This window comes from Melanaphis sacchari, unplaced genomic scaffold, assembly GCF_002803265.2.
Source record: "Melanaphis sacchari strain LSU unplaced genomic scaffold, SCAv2.0 Contig8_pilon_pilon, whole genome shotgun sequence".
Taxonomy (NCBI): Eukaryota; Metazoa; Arthropoda; class Insecta; order Hemiptera; family Aphididae; genus Melanaphis; species Melanaphis sacchari.
The window spans coordinates 2,276,916-2,293,007 of record NW_020271635.1 but is presented as its reverse complement, the minus strand read 5'-3'; the positions used below and the strand labels follow the sequence as shown (position 1 = coordinate 2,293,007).

The following is a 16,092-nucleotide window of genomic DNA, read 5'->3' as shown; positions in this document are numbered from 1 at the left end:
AAATATTTTATGTATAGCGATATCATATAATTTATAAATAAACAATGAGTTTAAAAATATTTTGTTATATACACATTTTAAGTATAAAAACTAACGTTAAATACTAATATTACCTATATATTGATAAACTAAATTTATAAATACTAAATTTGAGAGAATTAATAATGATCCATCGCATATTCTAATCATCGAGTATATTATGCCTTGTCATATTATATGATCATATGTTTTTACCTTTGATGAGTCCTTTCAAAGGTAGAAGACTTTCATAAAAAAAATTATTAAAATAATTTTTGATAAAATGAAAATAAATTCAAATTATTTTTTTTTTTTAATTAATTAATTAAATAATATTATATCTATAAAGCATCTCTCATATCAGTGGTTTTATCCGTTTGAATATTAAAACTGATTATAATAAAAAATACAATCCATTTGTATTTGTTAATGTCTCATTGTGTAATAATATAAAAACAAATCAAATCATTTTTTGGAATTTAATTATTTTAACCTATTGTTAATCTGGAAAGAAATTTTTTTAATAATAAAAATAAATCAAGCAAAACGGTACTTATACCATCTAAAAATAATAATAAGTTGAATTTAAAAAAAATAACAATGATACGCTCAGAGTGTAGACAATGGTGAACTTATAAGTGTCCGGATATAAGAGGCCTAAATATGGAAGTATATAATTTTATATTCATGAAATCGTCAACATCAAATGTTATTGAACCTTACACATATGCCAACACTTAAGCTCTAGAGAAGACTTATGTAATAAAATTTAAATCCTTGCAGTATATTCAGTTGACAAATTAAGAAATTTATTGAAAATAAATAATTTTGTACTTCGCTGTTTTAACGGCTTTTAGAAAAATATTAAAACAACTTATATAAAGTAATAAAACTCAATTTTGAAACCTACTTAATTGTATAACTAATAAACTTTTGCCAATATTTACTTTATATATTATACATAGCATAACTATTAGCATAAAAACAGTAATCAATATATTTATAAAAAAAAATAAATATACTTAACAGTTAATAAAATATACTTAATTATAATTTTCTTAAAATGTACACAAAAGTAGGTGTATGATTTACAATCCGACATAATCGTTATTTGTATAGGTATTGTTTATTCGTACTTTTGGGTGCGTACAAAATAAATAAAAATAAATGTCTTATATTTTTATAAGTACCTATTACCGTGATTTAACATTTTAAACCGTAGTGTGTATATTATCGATTACACGAGTACGTATTGTGGACATTTATTTTACCAGCTTATGCCCTATAACGTAATTCCAAAATCCCATTACAGAGCCTATAATTTGTAAAAAGTCAAAACTATAAATCAAATCACATCAAAACACAACGTTTAAAATAATAACAATATATTGTTCACGCCAACAGTAGCACCTTACACCAAAATTATAAATCAGCGACGGTGGTGGCGGGTTGCTTTGATTAACGACGAGCACATGCATTGTACGTACTACGTACACAATAGTTACTCATTATAGTATTATTTCAATAAAATATCATGAAATAAAATGGCGTCAATATACTTGTGCTATATAAAATCAGCATTTTGTCACATGTTTGTCTGTCATTGGATTCCAAGGTCATTGCTGGTGACTATGGTTAATGATTTACACACGTTCACGTAACTATTATATTATATACACATACTGCGTCGTCTGCATTGAAAGTAAAAATTAGTCGTGACCAATAGTTGTTGTGCATGAATTGAATAATCATTTATTTTATTATGATATTTATTTATTATTGAATTTACTAACCAGAAATAAACACGAAACTAGCTCTAAAACGTTTTATAAAATGTAAATAAAGAACACGTGAGTTATATTTTTCACCAGTCTTACAAGTTAACATACTAGTTAAATAATTAATGTCTCTATAATAACCATTTTTAGTTTTTTATATACATTTTTAATGCATAATTCGTAATTTTTAACCGTTATTAAATTATAAGTACCTTAGAGTATTGTTTAAAGATCTAAAATTATTATTAAAACGTTAAATACATACAAAATATTTTATGATATATGACCATAATAATAAATAACCACTTTTAGTTAATCAAAACATTAATGTAATTAATTTCCAAACGTATTAAGGGAGTCAAAAAAAATTCCAGTACGCAAATTAAATTTTTAAAAAAACCGAGTTTATTAAAAATTTAATTTGCTTAAAATTTCTAGTTTTTTCTTAGTATTTTTTTTATTTTTTATTTTTTTTTTTTTTGTTTTTATCGATTAAACAAAGTACTACAAATTCTATTGCCCCTTCAAAGTAACAACTAGATCTATTTTTCTACCAAAAACCACCCTTCACTTTTGAAAACTGAAGCATTTTTACTGGCTTAAAAGATGATTACAGACAGAAAAAAAACACATAACATTGTAAAATCAATACATACATTGTTCCGCTCAAAATCTAGTATCAAAAATAAAAAGTCGTAGTTTAATTATTAGTGTTTAAATTTCAAATTTTTACAAAATTCATTAATATCGTGAAATTATAACAATTATTTTGTAATTAATAATTCATAAGTAAAAAATTTAAGTATTAAGTAACACATAAGTCTTCAAAATATAATACACGAAATCTATCGGAATTAAAAAAAATATTACTTGTCCATAATACACTATGTCATTTTCAAAATATTAAGATTAATTTTAAATGTGAATATTGCTTATTTTTATTCCATGAACCACTATTTACAACGTTCTGCAGTAAGTTGTTTTTGACTCAAATGGTATTGTCTATATAAACAATAAATATTATTAATAGTTATTATATATAATAATATATTAAATGTAATTTTTCATCAAAAATTAATTAAGTCTACCATTTTACTATTAATACAAAACATTACTAATAACAATAATAATATGTATACAATAAAATATACTAAGTAATATATGCTGACATACCGTCTTCACTCAGATTCATTTTTCGTATGCAATGACTTCATTGAATTCAATTTTATTACATGCATTACAGTGGTCTAATCAATAACCAGATACACACGACACCTATTATACAGCAGATCGAGTTCTTTAATTTTTTATTAATGTAAATAATTGGTCTACATTCGAAATTCATAACACTGTAAATTCGTTTAATAAAACATTAGAACATAAATAATTAATGGAAATCACACAGTATACGTTATATACCTACTTTACTCATCATGAGTTTCAAACTTTCGTGTAATCAACAGTTACTTAATTACAAAGAATAATCATAAACAAGACATATAACATCAACAAAGCGATGATCGCTTTAGAACTTTTACATCCGTTCAACCAAATCTGATTTAGTAAACTTAAAGAACAAACAAAACAATTTTGATACTATCAAAAATTAATATAGCTGCGTATACTGTACATCGGGATTAATTAGTTATTTATATTGAAATTTATTATAATGACGTTTGTTATCGCTTGAAAAGTTTTGAATAGTAAATGTTTGCTTTACTTTGAGAGCTATAATCAAACTAATTTGTAACATTACAATTATTTAAAATTTCAATGATAACGTTATCATACAAACTATAGAATGAATAAAATGTACAATAATTTATAAAATCTATATTTATGTATATATTTGAGTTTAAACACTTAAAAGCTATCCTATTGTATTTATAATATATAGATTTGTTTAAGTTATAAAAAATACTATCCAGTATAGCATTTCTGAATGTCTACTCAACTGCTGTTTCTGTTATTACAATTATATCATTAAAATGAATTATTATGTATAAACTTGTACAGATTTTAACTATACTTAAATTAAAAATAAAAAATAAAAAATAAATATACTTAAGGTAGTACCAAAGATAACTAAAGTCTATAACAATTATTGTTTGAAAGTACATAACGTAAACTTAAATATTTAACATTCTATTTACCTATTGGATATTAAATACATAGGTATAACAAAGATGTGAACGCACCTTAAGCATTAATGAAATGTAATTTGTCACAACTTACTTGTTTAATACTCTTGTATTTCTACTGTAAAGTTACCTGTTCAGTATTCATACAAGATTTCTAATTCTCAATACACTTAGCTACCTATAAATTAGTTTATAAATATGTGTTTTTGTGTACGCATTTTCTAACACTTTTTTAATGAATCAAAAATTACAAAATTAATAAAAATACACTTTTAGAAATTTGAAAAATAATAAAATAATATTGCAGAAGTGCAGGTCATTATATATGTATAATATAATCGAAGTCACTAGAAAAATCTTAACCTAGCCTTAGAGAACAAATAACAACCATCCAGGTTAGGTTAATGGCAATTGTTCTATCTTATATTACAAATTTTCTCATAGCCACCTTTGGACCAGGCTATGGTAACTTAAAACTTAATTTAAGAATATTATAAGGCATATTAAAAGGTTATAACTTATAAGTATAATCTTTACAAAAATTAGCGAATTATTTCTGGTTTAAAAATATATTACCTATACCGGATATACTTATAAAATACCGATTTTTATAATAAATATTATTTTATATTATAATATTTAATATGAAGATAATATACCTATATAATTACATACAGAGTAATTCCTTTATTAAAAACATTTATAATTTCAAAATATATTAACATTTTTTTTTTTTTTTTTTAATATAATTTCCAATTAAAATAAAACAACATTTTTATAATATTTATAATTCGTTTTAATTTTTTTACTTTTTAAACGACAACATACATTTTTAATTTCATATTCGAAAGCAAAATATATTTTGTAGTATTTCAATACATAAAAATTAAAATTCCGACCAGAATCGTCAATAGATTTGAGAATAACTAATATTGTTCAATAAAAGATCACTCAGTAAAATATTTATATTTATTGTAGCCCCTTTTTAACCTATATATATCAAGTGTTATATAAATGCACAATAAACAGTGTATTTAATATATTATACTACAAACGTCTTGACACTTCATCTTCACTGTCAAATTATATCACATAATATCATACCAGTTTTATAAAGTCCAATAAGAATGATGACAGTGACTCAAATGACCACGTGTGTAGTGTAGTTTATGGTTGTACCAATGTGTGAACGCGTACGCGTTTTTCTTATGTGCAGTACTGTATAAAAGGAATTTTACCGTTTTAAGTCAACCTAGTAAGTAGTTTTCGTCTCCTATTCTACAAGCGAAAAAAGTACAACCATCTTCAACCAATCTTATATCACTTTATGATATAAATTCAATCTTATGTTTTGATTTATGAGTAATTTTCTTTAAAATTAATTAACAATAATTGTTAATCATGATACGCAGCCTCGCTGTAAGACTATAGATTGAAATAAGTAATCCGTTTGACGTCCGTTGAACGTGTCAAGTTTTTTAAGTTTTTAATATAACCAACGATTTATAGCTCGAAGTTTATAAACAAAAAATCCATTTCAAATAAAAATACAAGACATTTATTGATTCATAATAATTTAGAGTAGTTGTTCTTACAATTCACAACCTTCGCGTGTTTTTATCTTATTTGACTTAAAAATATGTATTTTCCAAAATTGAATACGTTTTCAATAAAACATCTGAATACTATTACAAATTGTGATAGATATCTACAATAGTAATAAAATTCTTTAAATATATTTTTTTACTGTAGTATACACGTGTACGTGCAGTTTGCAAGTGTAAATAATTTTTAACTATAAATTATAATGACATCACTGAAAAAAATAAAGATTCCAAACTAGTTCAATAATATACCTATTGCCTATATTTACCTACTATATTACGTTATTATAATAAAGTAGTTTACAGAACATTTTTAATTATTGTGGTAAGAAACAATATGGATGTTACTGTGATTACTGCAACGTCTGCGGGTATCTCTTTTTGGCTTATTTAAACATGAGTATTTAAAGAGTATATAATAGGATATTCTCTATTAAGGTTCCAGTAATAATACTATTTTATATAAATATAGAGTGATTTCTAAACACACTCAACTATGTCACCCTATCTTAAGCTAATTATGAATGTATTTATTTTTATTTTATAATATGATACGCTTACCTTCCCTGTATAATTTATTTTACCTAATCGCTAGTCGTTTTCACTAAAAATAAAATAAACAGACGAAGGAAACGCAAATATTTTAATTATATTACCAATGTTTAACTTAGATATTACAAACATATACTGTTTGTTCGTATAGACGTTATAAATTATTAAAATACGTGTATAAATACATCTTATGAAACGATGATAATTTAAAACAATACTTCATCAATTTATATTGTATTGTTATTATTATTTATTACTTTAAAAGTCGTACCCAATGAAGTGACTATTTTATTAAGGTTTAACATTGGTTTTCAAATTTATCTATAGGCATAACACAAACTATATAATATAATACTTGTAAATACAATAAATTATTAACTGTAACCAATGCCAATAACGGTCGTAGAAGTATATGAATATTATTGTAATATATAACTGTTTATTCATATAAGGAAAATGCTAATAATATATACTGTACTTCTTACCTTGCCACGCCGTCCTCGATAAAATATATTAAATGTATGTTTCATATTACTAAATATAATAAATAAAATTAATAATAATTAATAGTAATAAATAAGATATAAATACCTTAATATTACATATTATTTACATGTAATTTAGAGTTTAAATAATTGAATTATTGAGACCTACCACTGTATTATGATCCTATGTTAAGATTTTAATGAATTAAACAGTTAACTTTTAAGTTGTAAATGGACTCTTTCAGCCAATTTTTAATATGGTCTTTAAATTTTGAAATTTCAAAGTCTTAGTATATGTTTAGGTTTATTACATACCCTAGAGCATAATTGATATTATTCTTAAGGTTTATTTTTAAATATGTTCAATTCTTTTAAGTAAGTTCTTGTACATTTTTTGCTAATTAGACAATCAGTGGGTTAAGAACTTGCTATGTATAATAAAATTAAGGAATATTTTTCTGTAATTTAGCCTTTCCGTTAATTAATTATATTAATCTTATATTCAACGTTACACCCAAATACTTGATGATCGACTTCTAAATGATTGATATATTATTTTAATTGTGTGAGGATGAAATACTGTGATGGAACACTATGTGAAAAATGTATTGATATTTTCCAATTATTGAACCAAGATGATAAAATATTTAAATGATTTTATAAATTAATTGTTAATACTTTTATGTTGTGCGATTTAGTGTAGATAATTGTATAACTGAAAAAAAATATTGTTTAGTGCATAGGTGTCTATAAGATATCAGATATGTAGATTGTGTGCATTAAATTTAATAATTATGAGTAAGTAAGGCCAATTATTAATCGTTGAGAAACACTAGTTGTTATGGGTTCGAAAACAAAAGACATTATCATTTATTTTAATAACAATTTGTCTACTAGAAAAATAAATGAGCTTATTATATAAAATAGATAATTGGGTATACTAATAATTTTGAGCTTTCATATACCTAAGCCTTGATGCCATACCTAGAGAAAAGCTTTGGACATATTATATATCAATAGAAACGGTAATTACGGTAGTGATTTTCGAATGATTTAGCTATACGTTTGGCTAAATGAAGAAATTAATGAATTGTAGATTGGTATGCTCCAAATCTAAATTAAAATTTTAGTACACCTAACTTCTGTACAGTCTAGAATCGCGCAAGTTACGATTATTATACAATACGTATTGGACTCGTTCCGCTAGAATTTCGTTGCACTACACATCACAATTATTTGATTAATGCGCACGATCACGCAAAACGGTTTGATCGAGGTTCGAATGACACGCGATGAATAAACGTCAGTGACGGACGTAAAGAATAAATACGAACACAGAAAACTAATGACGGCTGTCCATCGATAATTATAGTGGTTACCCATTGGCAAGTATACTGACTGTGTATACAATGTGGACTGAGGTCTGAAGATCCCCTTCGACCATGATGAAATTCTTGTAACCGTAATATGTCATATAATGTTAAATACATTATTAATAATTAATTTGTAACATATATTTTGATACTTACATAATAAATAATACATAGAAATAGAACAATAAACAATAGTGACGATATGGCATAATGGAAATCCGGCTTTACGCGACTTCACACTCCACCTTAATAACGTGAATCGTGATTTCAAAAAAAAAAAAAAAAAAATGAGAGCTGTGTTTGGCTGAGTAGTGAGTTTTGCGGTTAATAAGAACTAGGGGTATACTGCTACGTTTATAAGTAAATACCATAGTATATTACATATACCAGAAAGTATAGAATCCAATCTCGCCCAAATCATATATTAAACCAGTTACCACACTAACGACTAACCATTCAGTTAATCATTGCAATCTGCTATAAATATATTATTATACGAAGAAAAAAAATGTTCGACTCTATGTTCATTTTATATTTACAGTGCTGGATGATAACTAAGATACCCGCGATATTTTCAGTAAATCGATCTTGAAAGAAAACGGACACCACCGTTAATTATTTTCTCCACGTTCATCACGCCACTGCCCGATTTTCGACGATTGCTTTGCGACTGACCGACAGTGTACACTCAATTTTTGGGTCAGTGATTCAAAATATTGTTTACGAATCTTTATTATTTATTGACTAATTTCTTTTACATTTCCGTTGATTAAGTAGCCGCACGACATCGAAATTAGCGGTGGGCAGGTATACCTATGTATACATCATATTTCAACATCATATAAAATATTATACATTTACTAGGTAGTAATTAGTACAGAATTACTTCCAGTACTTTTATTATATATTATTATTTACATAGTAACATAGCGATAGCATCGAACCGTCGTTTGACATTTTCAGTCTTACCTTCATTCGAATGTCTCACCATAGCCAAAAGTTGAATACAAAATTGATAAAAAAAAAAACTCAACTCATTGTAAACGTCCTGTGAAATATAAATATAACATCTAAACTAATGGAACTAAATGCTATTAAAATGATTATCAATGACATTCAATATGCAATTAACGTAAATAATAATCGAGTTTTTACATTTCTCATTATATTTATGTCATATGAGTCACGACTTTGGTTACCTTTGCATCGTATTCGATGCTGTAATATATTATATTACAACTGACGATTGTAATAATATTATACAGTATTTGCGACGCTTAAGTCCTAAGCACTTGATAAAAATAATGTTAACATCTTTTAAATAAATGTATACCTAACTAGTAACTACTACTATGATAATATTTTAAAAAGCTTTCGTCAATTCTTCTCTATAGTTTGTACCTAAAATATACATAACCTGTAAACCAGTTGTAATTATATAAATTGTTATGATGACACATAAATATATTTCATGAAAACACGTTATGTGTAAACATACAGTGCTCTCCACTTCCCATGATACTATAATATATAAATTGTTATCCAAATAAAAAACTATAATAATAACGATTATTAATAATATTTTTGATCACTCTGTATACCTATACTTATGTCAAAATAAAATGATTATGTTATTAATACTATAATATTATTCTGTACATATTAAAATATAGAATGATCCATGAAATTTTTTATTGATTTAAAATGGTAAGATGAAAAATTTTAATTTTCTATTGCTTAAATTTGAAAATTTTCATGGAACACACTGTATGTTATAATATAGTCGGATAAAATATAAATAATTGTTCACCGCCGTCATCGTCATCGTGGCGTCATTGGTCTGGTGCACTCATCGCCCATTCTCTCGTTATGTTATTATTATTCCAAGCGCCGCTATTATCCAACTGCCTGAATGCATCACCTGTCTTGTACACAGTACCCACGTTCCATAGGGTAGGAAGTTTTAACGGTTTTTTTCACCCGAATTCCCGAGATGCAATGACGCAATGGTTATTCGGCAATAATGACGTGTATTTATGGATCTAAACTGCATACCAGTGTATATTACACTACATTCCATATTAGTATAATACCCATATCTATTAAATTATACCTACTTTAACCATTTCATCTTTCACTATACCCCGTGATAAATACCTATGCTTGTAATTCGATAGATATAATAACGTAATTAGTATATAGTAATAAAATATGATTTAAAAATATTATAATTATTTACACAGGCTAGCAAGGGTACTTAAATCTATTGTTTTCCATTGAAGTAAAAATAATTGATCCTACACATTTTAATAGATGGTATATGATGGTATAAGATATATAATAATTATTTTATTTATAAATACCTTTGAGTTCTATGAATGTTTTATTTTGCTTATTAAAGTCTTTTAAAAATACAGTTATTACTATATAAAATAAATTGGTGAATAAATTATACAAACCGATTTGTCATTTGTATGTATACTTGATGTTAGTTAAAAACAATGTAAATGATAATGTTTATGTTTGTTTTCGAACGCGACAAGAAAAATACAACTAATTATACAAATAATATTATGATGTATAATTACATATAATTTTTTCTTTTCAAAATTACTATGTAAATTCTGAATTTATGCATTGTGATGTAGCCTTCGCCATTAAAAAAATAAAAAATAAAAATCTAAGTACAATTAATTTGTCTACAAATAACTGTGATTTTTTTATGACTAAAACATTAACAATAATTACATGTTATTATTATTATTGAATACATAAATCCAGATTTCTTCGTTGTCGAAAGAAAGCTTTTTATCGTATAAGTCACAGTAACAATTCAAAGTATAATAAATAATAATACATGGTATTATACATTTAGTAAAATATAAAAATCTGATGGCCCGACTTAGGTCGTTATAGATAATATTATTTATGTATGCAGGGGCGGATACAAGGGGGAACACATTTTTGTGTCAATGATACTTTATTATTTTGTTTCATAACTGATAAAAAAGTGTAATCATTTATAAATCTCACATAATATAGTACTTTCAATATTATTATTTATATTATAATTTGTATCCGCTCTTGTATAACCATTGTTCTAAAATAAATAATAGGCGAAGCGCCCCGGACAACACGTGTAAAATATTGGCACAGATTACCAAACCGTACTATTTACACCTTTTTCTACTATTACTACGCTAATGGTATCATATTATCTACCATCTACTACGTTCATTACAAAAACACGTATTGTTGTTGTTGTTGTTATTACTTATTGTTGTCCGGATTGAAGACAGGTAGATTGAAGGTAGTAATAGATGCACGCACGGTAGAACCATCGGCTACAACCGCGGTAGGCACTACCTAGGTAGGTAATAAGAGGCGAAAATGTTCGTTACAAAACAGCCGACCGTCCGACTGTCCGTCCGCCTGCCCGCCCGTCCATCGGTCACGGAACGTTGCCGCGGCGTGCACCGGCTTCAGTCGAACGCCGTTCTCCCGCTTGTGCGCGTGCTCCGTGCCGGTGTGCGAGTTTCCGTGTTGTCATATAATATTATAATCTAAAATAGTCCGCGCGACGTCAGTTTATTAGCCGGTTCGTTCGTGTTATTTTTTTGTCGTTTCGGTTTTTTTCCACGTCGAGGAATCCGTATAATTATTTATTTTTTTCGCAAAATATGTATAGCATAAAATCAAAAATCTTAATTTAACCGGTCCGCGGCCTTTCGTGTGCGCGCGTGTCTGTGTATGTGTGTGTGCGGCGCGTCAGTGCCTCGTTCAAAATTGGATTTTATACACCTATCATAGTCATTGTGACGGATTAGAGGAATGTGTTATCTAGTCTTTAAGTGCTGAAGGTAAATACTCAATAATAATTTACTTTTTTTTTTTTTAATATAATGTTAACAATGTTTTAATACGGTCGTACTCCCGTATTTCCATTCCTTTCCGCACATTATTATTCGATCATCGACGTGGTATTGTTTATATATCACATCAATGCACATTTTACTATTCGGTATAAAATGATAGTTTTGATATTTGATAATATAGTAAACAGCCTACGAATAGCAATAAAAAGATAATAATAATATGTAGGTTATAGATAGGTTAAGTTATATAAGGTATTTAAGGTATTTTTTGGCGTTATGTTGTTGCTCGTTTTGTTATTTTGTCCGGAAATTGACCGTGTACCGATATATATTGTTGACTGTTGTACTTTAATAATGAAGTATTAAAATTTATACTTGGATTTTTTATTATTACGCGTTCTTTAAATATACCATTTGTTGATTTTAATCACAAATCATTTACAAAACACTTACCTTTAAAATGTGATATGCCTAATGCCCTAATGATAAAAATTTTAAAACCGTGTAAATAACGTAGACCAGTATAATACGCTACCTACAGTACTTGCGCGATAATATGATTAAGTTGGTACTAGAGAGTATAGGTATAAATTATGTTCAAGTTATTATTTTGTTAAAATAATTTATTCAAGATTATTGCAATTTGCAATCATTGAATCATTATTATAAAAATTTAATTTATAATTTTAGACATTCGATTATTATATTCCTCAGTTATTTACTACTTATACCCCATACCTATTATATATTAATATATTATGTCGTGTTAATAATATTATATTTGATAAATCATACTAATAATTAAGAGAAACAAATAACTTACCTACTATTTATTTTTGAAATAGTATCATTTAAAAATATTTAAATTTATTGTTAAACGATGAATATTAGTACTAAACATTCGAAACATTTTTATTTATTATTAATGTACATGAAGATCTATATTTGTCCTGGTTAGTGATCATACAAATATAATAATATGATTTTATAAAAAAAAAAAACAGCGTCTCGATCTCTTGACGTATATTCGTTCGCCTCTTAAGCAGTTTTTTATAGTTACATACTAAAATCTACTATTTAATATAATACAAATAACAGATGAGAGTATTATTAATTTTTAAATAGTTTTAATGAACCATTAATGTATCAATAATCTATTACTCAATCCTGTACTTAAATTCTGTTATATTATCAAAATTAATAGTTATGTATTCACGACATCGTATTTTGTCATTTTTTTAAATTTACTAACTATGAATGGTACCCGTAAAAAAATAATACAATTTTATAAATTAGTTTTGAAATATTACTAAATTATATAAAAGAAATTATCAATCGTATTTGTATTATGCAATATCATACTTTGTTTAGTTTTGTGGTGAAGGGGACACTAATTATACATTTGACATATTCTTATTATTTTAAAATAGATATTTAAAGATAAAGGCTCCTACCTATATATTACTTATATCTGGTAGTATTGTTAAAGGTACCAAGTCTACCAATTTAATTATTAAAAGTAACATAAATGCCTATCTCTTAAACAAGTATTAATTACTATTTTATAAATTCAATATTTACTTTTTTACGAGCTTTTTTATTTTATAAAATTAATATTAACTAAAAAATTGAGGGTCGCTTCCATTCCCCCTCCCACAAGTACAATACTAGTATAATGTATAATATAACAAACATATATATAGATCACCTTATTTTAGTCAAATTTTCGACTTTTCATAAGCTGGCTTATTTTTGTACAATATTGAATATACCCTATAGGTGGAAACTAGAAAGCAGCCAATATTGCGTCATCGGTAGTCCATACAATGACTAATATGTAATAATATACCGATAATCGGATTCCTAAAATAATAACCCACCCCGTTTTCATTTAAAATACTCGTAGATCATGATATAAGTAATATTATCAAAATCAAATTATAAATTATTCTTCAACACTAATGTAAATTTTAGTACTTATCAGTTACCATATATGGAGGATTAACGTAATTATATATATATATATATATATATATATTAAATATATTCCTTTTTTTTTTATTATTTGTTTCTTAAGTAAATATTACAAACATTGTTTTATATCGTTAGTCAAGAACTCATGACAGATATTTAAAAAAAAAATTATGTTCAAAACAATGCAATTTTTTTCAAATTTTGTAAAGTTATCAAGTACTAAAAAATCACTAGAGTTTATTTTCATACTCATATAAAATTCATCTTAAGATTTAAAACTGAATGTTTATATAGCACTAACATTTTAATATATCGTTACTCGTAATTTAATTAATTTGTACCTATTTTAGGTAAATCAATTGGTTTTTATTAATTAATTTTTTTTCGTCACATTATCTTACATAATTATATGATAAAAGTATTCAGTTATTTACTATTTTGTAGAAACAAATTAGAAACAAAATAACTGGACGTGGAAAATTCAATAACGAAGTATTATAAAAATGTTATACATCTTATCCTTATATGATTATTATAGGTATGTTTAACAGAATGATTATGATTGGTTATTCGAAGTGAGTGTTTAATCAGTAGGTGATAAACATTTGTGTGAATATTCAACGTGTGATAATTTGAAGTTTGATGTGATGTTAGTAGGTATATAGTTAGACAAATACTAAATTTTGGCAGTTAGTTTACATATATTTAAAATATTATTAGGCAAGTACATCGTTGCATAATAATAGATCATAATTTTGAAGGTTTTTTTATTTAAATTCTATGTCACAAAAGAATGTATTTTATCTTTTTACACAAATGTAAAAAATTGAATATGGAATTGAATAAATATAATAAAATATTATGAAATAGTTAAATGTTAACTATATACCAATTTGACTTATTTTTATTGTTAAATCAATGTAAAAATTGAAAATATATTGAAGTTTTAAATTAATACACTAGTACACTACACCTGTACTTATTTTTTGTCTTTTATTTTAGCCCTTAGGTACGTAAGGTGTATATTATTTACGCCATAATATATTTAAATTTATTGTTTTAAAACCGAATTTAGTATAATACTTTAAAGTACCTACTTTATAATAATAAATAGTGTAAAAGAGAAAACTGCATGTTTTTTTTATCTTAAAGATACGTAGTTTCTATATTCTTATTAAAAAACTTTGTAATGATTACTTTACTAATGGGCTAAAAATTTAAACTAATAGTTTTTAATATTATATAGGTATTGTTCTAACTACAAAACATCAACGATTTCCAATTAGTACATATTGAGATCTGTCGTAAAATATGTAAAACATTTTTTTTTTTCATTTATAAAGCGTATAAAACTAAAATAGCCATAATTTATGTAGCATCATCGAAATTGGATAGGTAAACGTATCATTTACCTTGTAATTCGAAACCCAACAACTTCCAAAAATAAAATGAATAGATACTGTTTTTGCACATTCACTTATGATCAATTATACTCGTAATAATATTTTGACATGGAAAAATTATAATTATAAATTGATATTTAGAATACCTGATAAATATTTTAATAATATTGTATTTCAAAAGTATGTTAGTTCTTGTTGTAAAACGTTACTACCAATCCTAGGTATTCATCTCATATAATAGCCATTATTGTATTTTACTCTATCATTTATACCTCGATTTATACTTACTTATTTCCATATTATTATAACTATTTTATTAAAATACTATTTAAAATTATTTTCTTTTTTTTCTCGTGTAATAAATATATTATCCGAATATAGTTTGATCAACATTTTTCGGTTACTATAGTAAAATTTATTTGGGCTTTTAATATGTATTATGACCTAATTGAATATTAAAATGAGATTATAAATTTATAACTACATATTACATAACAAAAAAGTGCACCTTGAATTAATTTTTGTCTATTCTTAAGTAGAAGCCTTGAAGACAGGTCGAAGAAGATGAATTTTCTATTGTATTCAGCTGCAAAATATTTTAAACAGTGTTTTTTTTGTCCATTAAATGAACACTGTGTATGTGTATAGTGTTACTATCGGACAACAATAGTGTTCATTCACCTTGTACCCAAAGCGCGTGTGTCAATGAAGAATAATAATAAACCAATTCCGTGTGGTCCCAGCTAGAAATAAATAGTAAAAGTAAGATCTAAGTAAATTCTATTCAGAATACAAAAGTAAACACATACACACGTAAATTATATTTACCTAAATATTAAGTATGTTTTAAATACAAGTTAATTTTATTTATTTATATATGAAAAAATAT

General features: G+C 25.5%; 1 protein-coding gene across 4 annotated transcripts in view; it reads left to right on the top strand.

Moving 5' to 3' along the window:
- LOC112602471 (cordon-bleu protein-like 1) overlaps window positions 1-16,092 on the top strand; it is an 85,574-nt gene that overhangs the window by 26,443 nt on the left and 43,039 nt on the right. The window contains exon 1 of one of the 4 annotated variants that reach the window (XM_025350553.1): window positions 11,451-11,811. The exons of the other annotated variants lie outside the window; for them this stretch is intronic. The gene's annotated coding sequence lies outside the window, so the exon portion shown is untranslated. Of the gene's footprint in view, window positions 1-11,450; window positions 11,812-16,092 lie in introns of those variants that run through there. 4 annotated transcript variants of the gene reach the window in all.